Source organism: Peromyscus californicus, unplaced genomic scaffold (genome assembly GCF_007827085.1).
Source record: "Peromyscus californicus insignis strain IS unplaced genomic scaffold, ASM782708v3 Scaffold_3__1_contigs__length_106647218, whole genome shotgun sequence".
Taxonomy (NCBI): domain Eukaryota; kingdom Metazoa; phylum Chordata; class Mammalia; order Rodentia; family Cricetidae; genus Peromyscus; species Peromyscus californicus.
This window is the reverse complement of record NW_026294551.1, coordinates 103575735-103591307: the sequence shown is the minus strand read 5'-3', so window position 1 is coordinate 103591307 and position 15573 is coordinate 103575735. Positions and strand designations below refer to the sequence as shown.

Here is a 15573-nt window from a genome sequence, read left to right as displayed (position 1 = left end):
CTGACCCAGTTCTCTGCACTGTCGTCCTTGCCAGAAGAAGCTCTCAGAAGAAAGTGAAGTTTGATGGAGTGAGAAACTCTGCCGTCTCAGCCACTTACAATACCAAGACTTTATTAAAAACCCAAGGATGTCGCAATGATGAATCCTGTCTAACCCTCTTAGACACAAGCATCCCTAGTCTGTCTCATCACAAAGCCTGTCCAGCGAGGCAGCCCCAACCAGCCAGCAGTCACCAAATCCATCTCCTCTTATTTTGAGTGCTTGGACACTTTCTCATCTTCCACAGTCCACTTCAGCCCTGTGATAAGTCTCAACAGAAAGGGTACAGGGCTAGGGCTACCAGATTTGCCTCGCAAACACTTCCCCCACAATGCTTCAGTCTCTTTCCCCTCCACTAGATGAGCAGAGCAGGCTCTGATGGGCTAAAGGAAGAGCTGGGCAGAACCACAGACAGGAGGAGTCTGGAGCCTTTCCTGACACTTTTGTAGAACTGTAATGTGAGCCACTGATGTGTTGTGTGTGAATGTGAACTGTCCCCAGTAGCCGTGGTTTGAACTCTGCGTCCCCAGCTGGTTTTGGAAGGCTGTTGAGCCTTTAAGAGGTACAGCCTCCCTGAAGGAAGTGTGTCCCAGCAGGACAGGGTTGAACCTTGACCTTTAATAGCCTTACTGTTAGCTCCACTTACTGTTAGCTCTGTTTCCTGACTGTGGATTCAGTGAGGCCAACTGCTTCAAGCCCCTGCCCCCATGCCTTTTTCATCATGGTGGACCATATCCCTTCAAAGCATAAGGCAAAAAATCCTTCCTTTCTTGTTGCTGTGTGTCTGGTATGTGGTCACAGCAGCAAGAACAGTCACAAACACAAGGTCGAAGGCCTTCATCACAGCCACACCTACTCACTTCACATGTTGAAAACCTTCCCCTCAGTGTGGCTGTACTTGGAGATGGAGCTCCTGACCGTGCTTGGGTTTGTATCTCACACTTCCTGTTCCTGAAAGTGGAAGAACAACTCCTAGCTCTGGGTGGGAAAGCCTGACTGGAAGTCTCTAGCTTGCCTGGGCCCTGTGCCTACTTCAGAACAACTGGTGTGGGTAAGGCAGGGCAGGAGGCAGTGGGACGTAAGACCTGTGGGGCTGCTGTCCCAGTGACAGGAACCTGCCCCAGTGAAGCGTCTCATTTGGGTTGGCAATCCCCTGAAAGGATCTTTTGGAAAATATCCTACACAAGTGTAGTGCCACCCTACAGCTGCCATGATAAATTACACACACTGGTGACTAAGATAGCTATGAGCATGAGGTCAGGCTGGGCCCCTGGAGGCTCTGAGGATAATCTGTTTTGTGCCTCCCTCACAGCTTCTGCTGGCACTCATGATCTTGGTGGTCTTTGCCCTCTGAGCACGCCACCTCTTACCTCTGTCTCTACCTGCATGTTGACAGCACGGTCTCTCCAGCATCTGTGCATCTCAGAGCTCCCCTAGCTCACTGGCTACCAGTCATTGGGTTTAGAACCCACATGGGAGATCCAAGATAATTCCATCCAAACACCCTGAATTTCCCCTCAACCACCATGCACACTTAGTAATCCCATACATTTGTCACAACTGGGGTAAGGATACTATACTCCAGTGGATAGAGGCCAGGGATATGGCTACCCATCCCACTATGCACAGGACAGACCTCCAAGACATGGAATGATCCAGCTCAAAATGTCAAGATGGATGAGAATGAGGAACCTTGGCTAAGGACATGGAGTCCTGTCTAACAGGAACACTTAGCGGATATAATTTGCCTCATTTTCCCCCATTTCACTTTATTTAATCTCCTCTACAAAGATTTTATTTCCCTGTAAGGCCACATTTACAGGCACTTGAATATAGGACTTAGACATATTAAGAAATACTAGGGGCTAGTGAAGTGGCTCAGAGTGGGAAAAGCCACCTGAAACCAAGCTTGGGGACGTGAGTTTAATCCCTGGGACCCACATGATGAGAAGGAGAGAGCTGACTCCTGAAAGGTGTCCTCTGACCTCCATATGGGCAACATAGCATGTGTATGCCCTCCCCCATATAAACATATACACCGAATAAAATATGTTCTTTATGAAAGCCCTGAACACCCACGCATTCTAGTCCCAGCTCCCTTCTCCAGGCTAAGGCTGGCTTACTATACTCTCATATGAAAAGGCATTGGAACAGCCCAAGGTTGATTTTTATTTTTCTGTTTTTTATTGGTTTTCAAGGTAACATTTGTTGATCTTTCTAAAAACATTCCGTACCACACAAGTATGTTGGCAATTACAAATTGAATGCAGAAAGGACAAGGGTTAGGAAAAGAAAAAGCTTTATCTTCCTCAGGAAATTCTTCTCTGGACACCACTTCACTCTTTCTTGAAATTCTCATTTCTTGTTGAGTCCCCAGGGAGGACATGGCCACTCAGTCCCTTATGACCTGCCCTACCTATAGGAACAAACAAGCCCCAAGACCCTAGATCATTGGCCAACGCTGATTGGCCCACAACTAGATACAGGGCCCAAATGGGACCAATAAGATTCTCCTTTGGGCCGTCCTGTTTCTAACTGGGCTGGTCTTCTCATGGAGACAGCATTTATCTGGGACTGAGGACAGCCACTGCCCACTGCTCTGAAGGCAAATTCAAGGAGGAGAAGAATGAGACAGAGGCAAGCCAAGATGAAACACTGGACCATAAGACCCCTGGTTCTACTTCCTGTGTCCTGGGAGGATCACGTGGTGGGCACGGTGCTCACATTCGATCACATGGTGCCCTGCATCATAAGGCAAATTTCCTCCATCTTAAAACTGTGTCAGGTTGCAATGAAAGCGTCCATTGTCCATTAGTGTTTCAGGAGAACCCCGGTGACTCTCTTCCTTATCAGTCTTGAGCCTCCTCCATAGCCCTGTGCACAGCCCCCATCCTCCTGGAACTTCCATTTCCTCATCTATAAAACAGGAACAGTAATAACTGCTACATGGGGTTATAATATAAGTTAAATAAGATAGAACTCTGGAAGCAGAGAAAAAACACTTAAGTATTATGTATTACCCCTCTTTTGGTAGACTATAAATTACTTAAGAGTAAAGACCACTTCACTATATATTTTTTAATTTTTAAATTCCTAATGCACATACTAGGGGGTGCCAGAGAAATACATAGTAGATACTTGATGAGTTCCTACTATGGATGACCTTAATACCTCAGACTCCTAGAGACAGATGTTACATTTTTTATGTGCGTGTGTGTGGTATGTGTGAATGCAGACGCACACATGCTACAGCATGCTTGTGGAGGTCAGAGGCAGCTTCAGGCATGGTTCCTCACCTTCCATCTTGTGGGAGGCAGTGTCTTTTTGTTGCTAGCTGAGCCTGTCCCAGAAGGGCTGGCCCATGAGCTCCCAGGGATTTTCTTATCTCCACTTACCACTTCACTTTAGGGACACCAAAACTGCAGATGTGCATTGTTGTGTGTGGCTTTACATGGCTTCTGGTGATTCCGATTGGTGTGATCACACAGCAATCAATTCATCCACTGAGCTGTTTGCTCAGCCTAGATACTACCATCAACTCCATCCATTTCCTCCAACTGGTGAGGAAAGCAGGCTTCCAGGAGTCTGTTTGTCCCTCAAAGCCACACAGCTTGTGGTAGCAGCAGGCTTGCAGTCTGCGGTCTCTGCCCTGTGAGCTTCCACAGCAGCTAGCACGTCTGACTGGCCACATGGAGGCTTGGGGGCTCAGTAGCTGCTCTGCGAATCTAGAAGGCATTGGCAAAGCTGAAGCTCTTGGCAGGGCATTCGGGCAGCTGGGGAGCAGCAGGCTGAGTCTCCTGCCTGCCCTACATCTGTTCTGTGGAAGCCCCTAGAGCTGGAACTGATCGGAAACCAGGGATGGGATAGGAGCTCGACATGCCACCTGTTCAGCATGCAAGCCCTCCTTTGCAGCAAGGACTGGTGACAGGAACCTCCCACAGACATGCTGATGCCTCCTGCTCACCCAGTTTAATCAGGTGGAGGTGCCAAGCCCCATCACAATCACCCACAGGTACCACGTGGGGCAGACTTCACCTGCACCTGCTCCAGTCTCTGCTCCCGCTCTACCTGAGGCTCCAGGGGCATCTCTTCACTTGCTGCTGCTTTTGTTTTAATTAAAGCAGATGACTCATCCTCATGGAAAAACTCTCATACAGCAGCAGAAGATATAGACAGATATAGATGCAGATACAGCCTCAAACCTCCTTTCGCATCACACCTCTCCAAGGCCACCTCCCTGAAAGCCATCACCATTTCCAGTCTCTTGTTAGCCTTCCAGAAATATTTTATGCATACCCAAGTCTAGGAATCTATTTTAAAAACACAGGCACACACTTCTTTTTTTCTCCAGTTAATAAGACATGTTGGGACCCTCAGTGTCACTTGGTGGAGAGCTGTTATATGCATCCTGTGGTATCCTAGGACTGTGTGACAGTGCTTTGTTATCTCGTGGATGGATGATGGCCCACCCACTTATCCTTATACACTGTGCCTCCATGGGTACTTCAGATCATCTGGCTTGGCTTCAGGTGCAGGGAATTGCACGGAAAACCAGATCCTGGCTGTAGAATTGCTGGGTCAAATTGTAAGTTTAATTTTAATTTCAATAAATGTCACCAACTTACCATTCAAAATTATGTAGATTACTAGGACAGGTCCCCTCTTGCTCAATTTCCGGGTGTGGGATATCCAACTGTGTCTTTGAGAGTCTGAACATTCCTTCAGCTCTTGCAGTATGCCCTCCTCCTGGCAGATGCCCACCTATGAGTTATAAGTCAGAGTTAGGAGGCTGGCTGCCAAAAGCGTTTTTAGAAAAAAAAAATCATGTGGATAATATGAATAATGCATGCTCATATAAGTGATTGAAGCAAGTGCCCAAAAATGAAGAGAAATTTTTACATTAGATTAAGTTATAAATGTGAGATGCACAGGCAGAACTGTATTTCTGTGGGGTGGTTTTTGTTGTTGTTGGTGGTGTTGTTTTGCTTTGTATGGGTGCTTATGTGTTGGTGCATATGTGTGCATGTGTATGCCAATGTGTGCACATGCATGCATAAGTGTGTGGAGACCAGAAGTCAAATTAAGTGCTTCCTAAGGATCCATCTACCTTGCTTTATTTATTTATTTATTTATTTATTTATTTATTTAGTGTGTGTGTGGTGTGTGTAGTGTGTGGGGGGTCATATGCATACCTGTCCAGTACACATGCCCATGTAGAGTCTAGAGGAGGATGCCAGGTACCTTCTGTCATTCCCCATCTTATTCCCTTGAGACAAGGTCTCTCACCAAACCTGGAACTTGTGGATTTGGGGCTAGACTTGGTGGTGGTCAATGAGTGCTGGTGACACACCCCTGTTTGTGCACCCTCTCCCTGCTCCAGTGCCAGGTTACAGGCACAAATAGCCATGCCCAGCATTTACAGGAGTGCTGGGGATTCGAACTCAGGTCCTTATACTTTCAAGGGAAGCACTCTCCCCACTGAGCCATCTTCCCAGCCCCCACCTTGTTTGTTGAGGCAGAGTCTCTCACTGGCCTAGTACTTACCAACTAAGCCAGGCTGGCTGGCCAGCAAGCCGCAGTACCCCACCTGTCTCCATCTCCTCGGCAGTAGGATTACAAGTGTGTGCCGCTGTGTCTCTCCCCCCCGCCCCACTCTCTTTGTCCTTCTCCTTCTTCTTCTTTATACGAGTTCTGAGGATCAAGCTCAGGTCCCATACTCGCAAGGCAAACACTCTGCTGACGAAGACACCTCTCCAGCCCTAAATTCTGTATTTTTAGCAAGCTCACTAAGTCTTATGGTTTGAATCAGAAATGTCCCCACAAGCTCGTGTTTTGGGTGCTTGTTTCTCAGTGGCAGTGATATCTAAGGGGTCTTTAGGAAGTGGGGCCTACCTGGCAGAAGTGGGGTGGGCCTTTGACAATTATAGCCCACTCCAGTTCCTTCCTTGCTCCCTGCCTCCTGGTCTACCACTCTGTAAGTGAGCCTCTGTCTACCACATGTTCCCACCACCATGGCCCTCCACCATGACTTCCTTCTCTGTTATGATGGACTGCCCTCACCTCACCCACCTCCCACCCTAGAACCATGAGCCAAAATACCCTTTCTTCCCTTGTTTCTGCCAGGTCTCCACAACAAACACAAAGCTAAGATATTGGGAGGCACCAGGCAGCCATGGGTGGACTCCAGACTCCCAGTGTAATGGAAGAGTAAGAGATCGTTCATCAGATGCAGCAGTGGGCACAAGGACAGAGGCTCTCGAGGGAGAATTTTGTTTTTCATATTTTCCTGCCCAGAAACTTTGATGTTCAGAAAATAAATAGATGCTCTAAAAAGGTTTTAGAGCTTCCTTCCTTCCTTCTTTCCATCTTTCCTTCATTTCTTCCATCTTTTTTCATCTTTCCTTCCTTCCTTTTATCTTTCCTTCCTTCCTTCCATCTTTCCTTCCTTCTTTATTCCTTCCTTTCTTCCTTCCTTCCTTGCATCTTTCCCATCCTTCATGTCTCCCTCCCTCCCCTCATTCCTTCCTCCCTTCTTCCTTTTCCCTCTCCTTCCTCCTTCCTTTTCTTCTTCCCCCTCCCTCTCTTCCTTTCCCTCCCTCCTCCTGCTTCCTCCCTCCCTTACTTCCATCCTCCTCCCCTTTCCAAATTGGTTCAGGCTGGGAAGGACCGGAGATGTGGACCTTGTCCCAGCACTTGACTGCCTCCATCCTTTGCTCTGGGGCGCATTGCTGAGCAGCTGTCAGGACGTGACTCAGGGTGAGAAGCCTCTGGAAGGTCTTTGCTGTGACTGCTGGCTTTGTCCAGAGCTGGGACGCTTAAGACAGATGGGAGCCGCACGGCACAACTTCACTGACTCCTACAGTTCCATGACTAGTCACTACCTTTTTCTTTCAGTTTCAGGCCCCACAAAATAATGATGCAATGCACATTTAGAGATTCATTTTTTAGTCTAATTTTGGGCCTCTCTGCATGTCTTGTAGTTGGAGCTCCTATGCCCTTTCTCCATAAAAAAATAACTTAAAATACTTTATGATCTCATTGAAATACTATTAGTATAAAATTGGTATAACAAAATTATTGTTATATATTCAAACATTCTCCTGGAGCTGAAAGTTCATGTTTGTTTGTTTGTTTCCATCCTTGTAGCCCTTGGCCTGGTGCTTGCTCGGTATAATGGAGAAGCTGGCCTCAAGTGAACGGGGCCTGCCACAGTGTGATTATTATTGTTCTTTATTTTTACAAAAATGAGATCATGCTGAATGCCTCCACCGTGAACTTCCTTCACCTTTGACATGTCACAGCTGCTTCTACAGACAAAGACAGTCAAGTAGAAGTTCATCTTGGTAAGAGTATCCATGGCTTAGATTTGATGTTTTTTCACTCACTCCATTTCTGCCCTTACTAGCACACAGCTGGTGGCTTCTATACCCTCCCTGCCTGATTCCATTGTCTGAAAATGGCACTATGGTCCCAGGCCCTGGCATGGTGTCATCTGGAGAGCTGAAGGGCTGACATCTAAAGAAACGCCTCCCAGGATGTGTGGTGGATGGTGGAGATGCCACAGTCCCTCACATCCCATTACAGATTAGTTCAGAAATGGGAAGTGACTCACTCTCACATGCCTCCCGACGCTTTATCCTATTCCTCAGCCTAACTCCCATCCTGCCTTGCAGTATCCCCTGGGATCTCCTCCCAAATAGACAATTGTACTCACATCTTTGTCTCATAAGGTACATACCACTGTTAGTGGCTACTTACATTACTTTTTACATTACACAATATAATCCACATTCAAGTGGGGATATTAGTGGACTGGTTTTAATTGATACATAAATATGCATATTTATGGGGCCAAGTGTTATTCGGATAGATGTATACTATGTGTGTGATGACCAGATCGGGTGAGTGACCTTTCCCTCGCCTTCAGCACCCAGCTTAATTTAAAACAGGCAGCAAATGTCTGTTCACCATCGTCATCCTGCTGTCCTGGCACACAAGGGACTGAGACCTCCTCTCCCTGCCCTTGGGGCTTGGTGTCCATTTCCTTTGTCCCCCCCTCACCCTTGCCTTCCCGGCCTGATGACCCATGTCCTACCCTCTTCCTCCATGACATCAATTGCTTTATTTTTGTGGATTGATGTCTTTGTTTTTAAAGAAAATTCTCAGTACTAGAGTGACTGGGTCAAGAGTTATGTGCTTGTTTTTGTTATCATTCAACAGCTACTGCCAGATTTTGTCTGCACAAAAGCCTAGCTGTTCCTAGCCTGCCGACACTGGGGCTTCCTTCCCTGGCCGCACCTCCGTCTCTCTCTTAGTGTGCAGTGTATGTGTGTGCTCTTGTGGACATGTGGACATGTTTGCATGCATGTTTGAGGCAGAGTCTCTCACTGAACCTGGAGCTGACAGGTGCCTAGGCTTCCTGAGCAGTGAGCTCCAGGGGTCTGCCCGTCTCCATCAACTCCTTGCCCCCAGCAGTGATACTGGGGGTGTAAACTCAGGTCTTCATCCCTGTACCACAGGTCCTTTACTCAATGAGCCCACTCTCCATCTTCTCTCTGTTGTTTTGAGAGTGAGCATTGCTATGTAGCCCAAAGTTGCCTGGAAACTGTGATCCAGTTACGTTGGTCTCCCAAATGCTGGGGCTGTAGACACACCACCATACACAGTCCTGCTCTTCTGGGGTTAAATTTTCTGGCCCCTCCTGCAGCCACCCTCACTCAGCACCAAGTGCCCAGAAACTCTGTTCCAGGTGGGAGAATACAGCCTGGAAACTCGCAAGGCAGCCAATGAAGACTTTCTACTTGAGTGGCCACTGGAGGCTCGGGTTTGCTCTCATTTGGAAAAGCATAGCTTTAAGACTCCAGAAACTTCAGTTTTGTGTGATTGCTTTTGGTCTTCATTTTAAAGTAGTTCTCAGCTAATAAGAAGAGTTGAAGGGATTCTGTTGATTGCCTACTCCAACATGAGGTGTTTACTGGGTTTGCTTTATCTGAAAGACACAGGCATGTAATGTTATGTAAATGTATATTAGACACACTTGTATGTGGTTTATGACTTATGAATGTACCTTTTTATTTTATTAGCCATTTGAATAAGATGCCCACCAATTTCCCTTTTTTCTTAATTGCCTAGTGTATCTTCTGCTAGGACAAGGTCACCCCATTGTATAATCACCCTGTGTTTATCTGCTAGGGAATTAACAGGCACTGGGCATGGTGATCTCACATACAGATCACCTCTCCCAACATTATCTCTCAGTCCAGAAATTATACATTTTTTCTGGGTCAGGCTCAAATCCAGGACAATGCATTCCTCTTCCTTCAGGGGCCTGTGTCTTTAATTTGCTTTCATCTAGAATGTTCCTCAACCTCATTCTGCCTTTTGTGACCTTGACATTTGTGAAGGCTCCAAGGCAATACTGTGCAGCATGCCCCTCCTTATGGGTTGGCCACCATTCCCTCATTACTAGATTCCTGTCCCACATCTCCAGCAGGAAGAGCAGAGACTGATCCAATCTCTCTTTGCCAGGCAAGAGGATGCTCAGTCTGTCTCCTGCTGTCCCTCAGTTTGATCACTTAATTAAGGTTGTGCCTGCCGGATATCTCCACTTGTGGTACTGACATCTCCATGGGCCCTCTTCTGTTGCTGTTCAATGAGTACTACGTGGCAAGGTATTTTGGGACCATGTAAATTTCTTGCTTCTCTACAGAAACTCTTCATTGAGGACTCTGCACTGAACTATGTGTTTTGGGGGTGGATGCAAAAGTCTCATTAAGCAAGCCTGTGCCAGGACCTACTGCCTTCATTTCAAAGAATTTATCTGAAGGAAACATGCAAGACAAAGATTCCAATCCAAAGATTTCCATCCCATATCACATCTAAGAGAACACGGTGGACTAACCAGAGACAGTTTCTATCACACAATGCCATGTGGAGGGTAATATGGTAAACTGTATGTGAGCAGATGCAATGTGCGGTTCTGGACTGGGTTCTAGGTCAGAGAGAGGGTTTCAGCAAGAACATGGTGAAGCTCTCCCCACCCGATTACATGGGGATTCACACATCTTGAACTTCTCAGTCTTCTACCTTGGCCTTCAAGAGGGCTAGCATTACAGGCACAAGCCTCAGCACCCAACAAGTTGATGAAATTCCAAAAGAAGCCTGTGGTTTTATTCATGGTAAGCATCAGCATTAATCAATACTGTACCATGATCAGGTAAGAGATACATGAGCATCCTCTACTATGTCTTTGTAGTGTTTGTAGAGAAAGTTATTCCAAAATAAAAACTCCACTTAAAAGTTAGAGAGGGTGATGGGAATCTTATTTTGATTGCTGTTATGGGTCCTGTGGGTATAGAAAGTGTCCAGTCACATTATATGCGTTAAGTTTGTGCAGTTTGTTGTAAGTCAATTATAAATTTATTTTAACCTGCATTTTGACAGGGAGGATGGCTCAATAAGAATATGCTTTCTACACAGACCTGAGGATCTGAGTTCAAATCCCAAGGATGATGTAAAATCTGGGTGCCTTGGCACACAGCTGTAACCCACTGCAGGGAGGACAGGAAGTCCCGAAACAGCAAGGTCCAGGCTTAATGAGAGACCCTGCCTAAAAAAGAAGGTGGAGAGCAATGGTAGAAGATACCTGATATCAACCTTATGGTCTACACACACACACACACACACACACACACACACACACACACACACACACACACACACACACACAGAGTAATAATTAAAAGATAAAAACTTGTTTGGGGTAAGCTCCTAACACATATATACACACAGAATACATACACACAGAACACATACACAAGGAACAAAACTGGGTGAGAGACTGGAGACATGCTCAGGGGTTAGAGAGCTTGCTGCTCTTCCAGAGGACACAAGTTCAGTTCCCAGCACCCACCATGAGCAGACCACAACTGCCTGTAACTCCAGTTCTAGGGGATCTGTCTTCTTCTGGCCTCTGTGGGCACCCACACCCACTGGCATGCACTCACACAGACACACGTATACATCAATAAAAATAAAATAAATCATTCTTAAAGATAGAAGCTAGGTGAGATGTCCAGTCATGAGGTGCTGGCATCGGGGTGACCGAGTGGCTGGTGATTGTCACTGGTGAGTCCCTGTGTTTTACTTCCCACACTCTGAAGCTCCCAGTGAGAGCAGGAGTATCCCACCCTGGTTCACACAAAGAAGAAGACCTCCATAGCTGAGGCTTCTGTCACTTTGTGATGATGAAGGACTTGAAGAGTCATAGGGATCCAAATTCAAGTGCAGGGTTCACAGCTTCCCTGTGCCTGTGTTTGAGGCAGGGGTTTGGGAGGGGGTCTCACTGCTGTGAATATGCAGATCCTCAGGCCCCAGCCACAGTTCTGCCTTATTGGGCCTGAGTGGAGCCACCCAGCTCAGGTCCTGCCCATGGCCCAGGCATTTTCAGGTGGCTCAGCCAGGTGTGGATTGTATAACTTTGCCCCTCTGAATGCACCAGGCTCAAGACCCAGCTGACCCCAAGGCTCTTTCCAGGGTCTCTGGAGCCTCTCTCCCCATGCCCCCGGGTGGTGGGCAGTGTCCAGGAGAGGTAGGAGGGTCCCTTTTGCTCTCTATGGGAAGACCCGGGTAAGTAGGGCCCATGTCTCTGGTAACCCAGGCCTGGAGTGGGCCCTTGCTGCCTCACTGAGTTCTGGGAATGTATTTGACTACAAGTGTTTAGAGATTTGAGGGAGACAGTTGCCTGAGAAAAGTCTGCAAGGAGAAATTGAGGCAGAAACAGAAGGGAACAAAGGCAAGGGGAAGCTGGCCAGATCACAGTGAGAGCCAGGGCTGAAGAGCCACAGGCAAATGCCCAGGAAGGCTTTTCTCTAAGTGGAGACTTGATGCTCTCCAGACAGCTCTTTCTGCAGAGAAAGACCGGTGTGCTAGGGGAAGAGCAACACCCTCCTTTGTCTGCCTCCAGGCTGTGACCCAATTAGTAGGCAACTCTGGAGACTCCAACTGTTCCAGGAACAGCTGCTGATTCCCAGGTAATAATTCAACCCTGAGCCCTAGCTCCAAGGGGCAGCACTCCATTTCTACGTGGTGAAACATATGGTCCCCTCCTGGGAATCCTCACAAAGTCACTTTGTAAAGACACTTTTAGAGGAGTCTGACAAGGGATGCCCTCCTCTGCAGCCTGCCTGGGTGATGGGGTGAGGCTTGGGCATCAGAAGCAGCATTCGAAGCAGAAAGGCAGGAGGCAGCCCTCTCAGTCCCAGGTGAGCTGAGCACAGGAGCAGCTCACTACAGGGAAGCTTTCCAAGCTGGGCTAGGTCCAGCAACCAGATCATTTCAACATCTCCAGGATGAGAAAACAGGCTGATAACTGCTTATTTAAAAAAGGTGGGAGGGGCAGGGGGGCACAGTTAGGTGAGTGGCCTGCAGAGGGGTGCAGCCTCAGAGCTTGCCCTGGGTAAAGTCTCAGATTAAGGGACAAGCCGAATAAGGACAGATTCTCCTGGCACATCTTTAATTCCAGCCCTGTGGAGGATGAGGCAAGAGGGCTGGATTGGAAGCTAGCCTGGTCTACATAATGCCAGCCACCTATTGCTCTGATCAGACCTGCAAGAAGACAGTGGGCCAGCTCTTCCAAGTGCACACCAAGTTCAGCTGCTTCCCTCCCCAGCAGCCCTGACACACTGTCCCTTGCCTGGTCTCCAGAGGCTCTTTAATGTGTCTGTCAAGCCCAGAAACAACCCTTGTGTGAACATGAATTACTCTGTGGTCTTGGACAGACCTATGTGCTTGTTATCTAAGGCAAGAAATGCTGACGGTTCAGACCTAAGGTCATTAGAGGCCAGCATATGAGACACACTGAGAAGCCTGTGGTGAGGGTCAGGCGTTCAGTGTTGCCCCAGCATGCTGGGCTCCATGGTACAGCTCATGCAGTATGCCTAGAAAAGAAGGGTCGGAATGTGTTTGCAGGGCTGAGGAGATAGCTCAGTCAGTAAAGTACTTGCCTTGACCTGAGATCAGTCCCTAGAAATCCATGTGAAAATGCCAGACTTGGGGGCACAAACTTGTAATCCCAGCTCTGAAGAAGCAGACAGGCAATACCTTAGATTTATTGGCAAGCCAGCCTGGTCTACTCAGTGAGCTTTAGGCCAGTGAGAGACCCTGACTCAAAAAAAGGATGGTTACTGAGGAACTGTACTCACAGTTGTATTCTGGCCTCCACACACATGTGCACACATATGCACCAGCACACACACACACACACACACACACACACACACACACACACACACACCACAGATGCACAAAATATAACGTATGTTTGACCTGTGAAGAATATTCCATCATGATCATAGACCCCTGAGGGTCATCTGCAATCCTCTTAGAGAGGAAATTGAGGCAGGAGAAACCTTGCCTGCCTGGTGACCTTTCCCACTCATCACAAGTCACCCTGGAAGGGCACTTATTCTGCAACAGACCCAGTCCTGCTGCTTCCCAGCTGCTTATCCTTGGGAGAGTCTAGGTTTGTTTGTAGAGCAGTAATGACCCTTCCTCCAGAACAGGATGAGGTAAGACTATGAGTGCCTAGGCAGGGGCTGGCACCGTGGCTCTGAAGGTAAAGGCATCTGCTGTGAAAGCTTAACCATCTGACTGTTGTGAGATATTACACAGTGTTGGCTATACTATGTAAAGATGTCACTGTGATTGGTTTAATAAAAAGCTAGGCAGGAGGTATAGATGGGACTTCTGGACAGAGAGAGCTCTGGGAAGAAGAAAGGCAGAGTCGCCAGCCAGACTTGGAGGAAACAGGAGGTACAAGATGGAAGAGAGGTAATGCCATGTGGCAGAACACAGATTAATATAAATGGGTTAAGTTATAAGAGCTGGTTGGGACAAGCCTAAGCTATAGGCCAAGCTTTCATAATTAATATAAGTCTCTATGTTGTTATTTGGGAGCTGACTGGTGGAACAGAGAAAGACTCATTATATATGGCATCCAACGTGGAGACTTGAATATCCAAATAGGACCTAAGAAAGCATTCTCTTGGATAGGCTCAGTGTACAAAGGCACAGCTCTTTTCTTTTTTTACCATTTATTTATTTTTTTTAATTAAGAAAAAATTTTCTTTCATTTTATACACCAATCAAAGATCCCCCTCTTCCCTCTTCCCACCCCCTTCAGGATCCCCCCAACCTACTCCCCATTCTCCCTCCACAAGAAGGCAAGGCCTCCCATGGGGAGGCACATCCAGCAGAGGCAAGTCCAAGTCTTTCCCCTGCCTCAAGGCTGAACAAGGTGTCTCATCATAGGTAGTGGGCTTTGATACCTATGATCACAGGTAGTGGGCTCCAAAATGCACCAGGGATGGCTTCTGATTCTACCACTAGGGGGCCTCCAAGCAAATCAAGCCACACAATAGTCTCGCCATGCAGAGGGCCTAGTCCAGTCCCATGCAGACTCCACAACCATTGATCCAACTTCCATGAGTTCCCACTAGTTTGGTTTGGTCATCTCTGCAGGTTTCCCCATCATGATCCTGATGCACTTGCTCATAGAATCCCTCCTCTCTCTCTTTTACTGGACTCCTAGAGCTCCACCTGGTGTTTGGCTGTGGATCTCTGCATCTGCCTCCATCAGTCATTGGACAAAAGTTCTATGGTGACAGTTAGGGTATTCACTGATCTGATCACTGGGGCAAGCCAGTTCAGTTCAGGCACCCTCTACACTATTTCTAGTAGTCCAAGCTAGGGTCATCCTTGGGGATTCCTGGCACCTCCCCTAGCACCAGGTTTCTCTCTATCCCCATGATATTTCCCTCCATCATGGTATCTCTCTCATTGCTTTCCCATTCATCCCTGTTCCAGCTCGACCATTCCATAACCTTATGTTCTCATCCCCCATCCCCTACCCTCCATTGCCCACCCCTCACCCCCAGTTCACTGAGGGAGGTCTCATCTATTTCCCCTTCCCAGGATGATCCTTGCATCCCTCTTTGGGTCTTCCTTATTAGCTAGATTCTCTGGGTTGTCTGGTTATCATTTGCTTTACTTCTAGTATCCACTTATGAGTGGGTACATACCATGTTTGTCCTTCTGAGTCTGGGTTACCTCACTCAGGATGATATGTTCTAGTTCCATCCATTTGCCTGCAAATTTCATGATGCCATTGCTTTTCTCTGCTGAGTAGTACTCCATTGTGTATATGTACCACATTTTCTTAATCCATTCTTCAGTTGAGGGGCATCTAGGTTGCTTCCAGGTTCTGGCTATTATGAATAATGCTGCTATTAACATAGCTGAGCAAGTGTCCTTATGGTATGCTAGAGCATCTCTTGGATATATGCCCAAGAGTGGTATAGCTGGGTCTTGAGGTAGATTGATTCCCAATTTTCTGAGAAACCACCACACTGATTTCCAAAGTGACTGTACAAGTTTGCACCCCCCACCAACAGTGGAGGAGTGTTCCCCTCACTCCATATCCTCTCCAACATAAGCTGTCATCAGTGTTTTTGATCTTAGCCATTCTGACAGGTG

General features: G+C 47.3%; 1 long non-coding RNA gene across 2 annotated transcripts; it reads right to left on the bottom strand.

Annotated features, from left to right (window-relative positions):
- Nucleotides 1-2200: 2200 nt before the first annotated feature.
- Nucleotides 2201-6004, bottom strand: LOC128123352 (uncharacterized). 2 transcript variants are annotated; one of them, XR_008222655.1, is made up of 2 exons: nt 4665-6004; nt 2201-2955 (listed from the first exon to the last, which is right to left on the bottom strand). It is a non-coding gene; the product is annotated as an uncharacterized LOC128123352 (long non-coding RNA). The 2 variants fall into 2 exon arrangements; XR_008222656.1 differs by lacking the exon at nt 4665-6004 and adding an exon at nt 3435-4638.
- Nucleotides 6005-15573: the final 9569 nt, after the last annotated feature.